The sequence below is a fragment of the Bos mutus genome, chromosome 8 (genome assembly GCF_027580195.1).
Source record: "Bos mutus isolate GX-2022 chromosome 8, NWIPB_WYAK_1.1, whole genome shotgun sequence".
In the NCBI taxonomy this organism is placed as follows: Eukaryota; Metazoa; Chordata; class Mammalia; order Artiodactyla; family Bovidae; genus Bos; species Bos mutus.
The window spans coordinates 17,407,669-17,412,088 of NC_091624.1; the positions used below are offsets into that span (position 1 = coordinate 17,407,669).

General features: G+C 45.6%; 1 non-coding gene across 1 annotated transcript; it reads left to right on the forward strand.

Moving 5' to 3' along the window:
• The first annotated feature begins 3,218 nt into the window (after positions 1 to 3,218).
• LOC138989015 (U6 spliceosomal RNA) lies at positions 3,219 to 3,323 on the forward strand. Its single transcript, XR_011465262.1, has one exon. It is a non-coding gene; the product is annotated as a U6 spliceosomal RNA (small nuclear RNA).
• Positions 3,324 to 4,420: the final 1,097 nt, after the last annotated feature.

Sequence of the window (4,420 nt, forward strand, 5' to 3'; positions counted from 1 at the left end):
AGAGAGTAAAAGAATCTAGAAGATTGGGCAGCTGGGTGGATGGTGGGACTATTAACCAAGATGCCACAGGGAGGAGGCGGGGCAGGGGGCATAAGGGACTTGGGCGGGGACCAGAAAAGGCAGCCACGAACGTAGGTCTGAGCTCATGAACTCACAGAAGTTCTCTGCAAGCACCGTCAGCTGCATTTCATCAACAAATTTATCTCTAGAGGTTCTACACCTGGGTCCACAAACCTGAGCTACCAATCCCTGAGAGGGCATGTTAAAACACATATTTCTGGGCTCCATCCCAGAATTTAAGATTTAGAAGGTCTAGGGCTCCCCACAAGAATTATATTTCCAGCAAATTCCCTGTCATGTTGATGCACCTGACCTGGATGTCATGCAAGAACTTCTACTCTAGACTTTTGTATGGGCTGTTTACCCTGCTTGATCTGAGATTGTCTCTGGGTGGGTGGAGATGATCAAAAATGTTCCTTTTTACCACCAGAATTTCAAGGATTCAGTTATAACCCTTAAGAACAAGTGTTTGTATTTAGTGGTGCTTAATCTCCCATTTTTTTTTTCTCAAATGACAGGGTTTTAAAAAGTGTTAGCCGATAATAATAGGTAACGTATTTTTTTTTTTTTTGAAGGTCAGCTACATGCCAGGCATCATGCTAAACATTTTTCATACACTGTCTCATTTAGTCCCATGGAAGTGAATACCATTACAATTCCCATGTCTCAGGTGAGGATAAGAGTAAGTGAAAGTCACTCTCTATGCGACCCCATGGACTATACAGTCAATGGAATTCTCCAGGCCAGAATACTGGAGTGGGTAGCCTTTCCCTTCTCCAGGGAATCTTTCCAACCCAGGGGCTGAATCCAGGTCTCCCACACTGCAGGCGGATTCTTTACCAGCTAAGCCACCAGAGAAGCCCAAGAATACTGGAGTGGGTAGCCTATCCCTTCTCCAGGGGATCTTCCCGACCCAGGAATTGAACCAGGGTCGCCTGAATTGCAGGAGAATTCTTTACCATTCTGATAACAGTTAAAATCAACCCAAGGTCAAGTTGTTATTAAATGGCAGATTTACTAGAGTCTATGCTCCAATACTGGAGAAGGAAATGGCAGCCCACTCCAGTGTTCTTGCCTGGAGAATCCCAGGGACGGCGGTGCCTGGTGGACTGCCATCTATGGGGTCGCACAGAGTCGGACACGACTGAAGTGACTTAGCAGCAGCAGCATGCTCCAATACTATAGTTTACCACATTCTTTAGCATCCCATATTTTGTTCTATAAAATAGGTTAGCTATTTTATAGAACAAGACCAGAATTTTTCCACATCCTATTATGTCATTAACCTACAGTGGTTTCCTGAATCTGTTTGCAAAAATCTGCCAGCACATAGCTGGCAGACACGATGGAGTGTAACAATCATCTTTCAGCTCCTTAATAACCCTTGTGCATTGAACAATCAAGAAAATAGAAGGGTCAAGTGGAAGGCAACGCCCTGTAGTGCTATGATTGTGTTTGAGGATTTTCTGTGATGACGCTTGGGGGATATATGGGCATTCTCAGCATATTAAGAGTGTAAGAACCTCTCACAACATCTGTTCCAACAACATCTCTAGACAGTACATGCAGTATCATCCTTAAAAGACAATGTTCAGAAAGCCCTAAGCCATTGTTGATTTTTTTTTGGCCACCTCCAAAGAGGAAAGCAAACAAAGCAAGCAATTCAAGTCCCAGCTCTCTATATGCAGCTCTACTGGTTATTTAGAATCTAGTAGTTATTTAGCCACTAGGTTACATGCCTAAACTGTGAGACAGAACGTGCCCTAGGAGACTATACGACATCAGAAATTTGTGACCTAGGACTTCCCTGGTGGTCCAGTGGTTGAGTCCACCTGCCATTGCAAAGGACACAGGTTTGATCCCTGCTCAGGGGAGATTCCACATTCTATGGGGCAACCAATCCCATGCGCCACAACTGCTGAAGCCCACATACTCTACAGCCCAGGCACCACAACGAGAGAGTAGCCCCTGCTCACCCCAACTAGATAAAGTTTATGTACAGCAACAAAAACTCAGCCCCCCCCCCCCAAGAAAAAATTGTGACTTGTATCCCAGGGTTATTTTAATGTACTGGGGATTATGAGTATGGCTGCTTGAGGAAGCCATGTGGACCAAGACACCCCTCTTGTGAGGACATGAAACTCTTTAAAGGGTATATGTGAGTGCCCTTCTGGAAAAGACAGCGCTAAAGAAAATTTCAGGAGGAGGACCCTCCCCAAACTGTCCTGGAACCAAGCCTGACTGACAGTCTGAAGTTCACCAGCAGGGTTCCTGGGATTAGGTTTCTTGTCATAGGCAAAGAATTCCCAAGGTAAGCCTTCATATGTAAGCCTTCTCCCAAATCTCTGTCCATATTACTGGATTTCAGTATCAGCACGAACCTGGACTTGACTCTCAGTCCCTGAGGCTCAGGTCTGGAAGTCTCACTCTACTTGATTCCAGGAGCCCTCCCACCCCGTTTTCCAGGGCCTACGCACTAGTATCCGTAACAGTCCCACCACCAAAATTATCTCCACACCTGCCGCTGGCTAACATCTTACTTCAGACGGAGCAGAACAGCACTAACAGAATGCTGACTGCTGTCTGAATTCCAGCAAAACCTTGGCTTTAGCTCCTGCTGCCTTGCTCCAGACACCACAACACTGCCTGTTGGACACAGCTGTGTCCAAGGCTGCTGCTGCTGCTGCTGCTAAGTCGCTTCAGTTGTGTCCGACTCTGTGCAACCCCACAGACAGCAGCCCACCAGGCTCCCCCGTCCCTGGGATTCTCCAGGCAAGAACATTGGAGTGGGTTGCCATTTCCTTCTCCAATGCATGAAAGTGAAAAGTGAAAGCGAAGTCGCTCAGTAGTGTCCGACCCTCAGCGACTCCATGGACTGCAGCCTACCAGGCTCCTCCGCCCATAGGATTTTCCAGGCAAGAGTGCTGGAGTGGGGCGCCATTGCCTTCTCCAGTCCAAGGCTGCTAGTTCTCACCAAATTCATCTCCTCTTCTTGGGCTCATAGTCCAGTCTCTTTCAGTTAGATGTGGCTGTATCATTCAGTTTTACCAAAGGGAGGTGAGTCATGGTATTTCAAGTTTAGCTCATAAAAACCTTGTATGTGCCTCTTTCCCCTTCCAGGGCAACCTTGAAAGTCATTTATTGAAAATGGCAAAGTTGTGCTCACTTTAGCAGTACATAAACTAAAAACTGGACTGATACAGAGATGAGCATGGCCCCTGCAGAAGGATGGCACCCAAAGTCATGACGCCTTTCACTTAACCTATAATGGAATATAATCTGAGGAAAAAAAAATAACTGAATCACTTTGCTCCTAAAACACAATATTGTAAATCAACTATACTACATTTTTTTTTTAACTGCAAAGCTTATCAGCCTGGCTGTCTGAATGCCTGTGCAAAGCATTGTTCTCCACCAACTTGAAATGTCTTGAACTCTTCTTGGAACTGAAAATCAACTTGAATGTATTTGAGCCATTATACATTCTGGAAACTTTGGTTACTGCAGCTGGCGTAACCAACTAACACAAGTGGATCAACTCCCAATTCACTAAATACCCTTTAGAGAATCATCCACGAGAACCCTCCTCCTTGATGAGTTAACCTCCCTGGCCCTGCACTCAGCCTCTGCTTGCTGGCTTCTCTTCCCATGCATGGCTGAGATCCCAGCTTATCTGCCAATCCCATCTAAATAAGCATGGCAGTCTATGAACTCAGGGAAGAAGCAGCTGGATTTAAGGCAAGGAGATGAGGATGCATACACACGCACAGCCCTGAGCCTGTTCCTCTCAATCTGCTCATCCAGGAGTGGCTTGCCTGGTATCCCTCAGTGAGGGAATGCAAGCCTGTAACTTTAGTTGTCACTCTGTGAAGAGATGACAGGATCCAAAAGAATCCCAATCAACATATTACTCATTTCCTTTGCTTTTCTAGAGTAGTTTGTTGTTGTTATGATAGGAGATGTGGAAATTGCCTTCTTTAGGGTAATCAGGAACTTCTGAAACCAGCTGGAACTTCTGTTAACCCAGGTTATAAACACTGTTAGCAGTGTTCTGGATCCCTATCTGAAATATACTCTTCTGGCCATGCTTGAGAGGCTTAGAACCTGAACCAGCAGAGTGCAGAGATGAGACACAAGGGAGAAGCACGGGGAACACAGTTAAGACCAGTGAATTATCATGACCATGGGCCAATTGTTGCACTTTATTTCCCATGAAGGGAATTCCTTGATCAGAAGAAATACTATGTGGAATACTATGGTGTACGTAAGGCATTCTGTTTTGGTAAAAGCATTGCATTCAGGGATGCAAAATCCATGTCCAAAGTGTCTGTTCCAGTAAGAGCAAAGCGCTGCCCCTTCC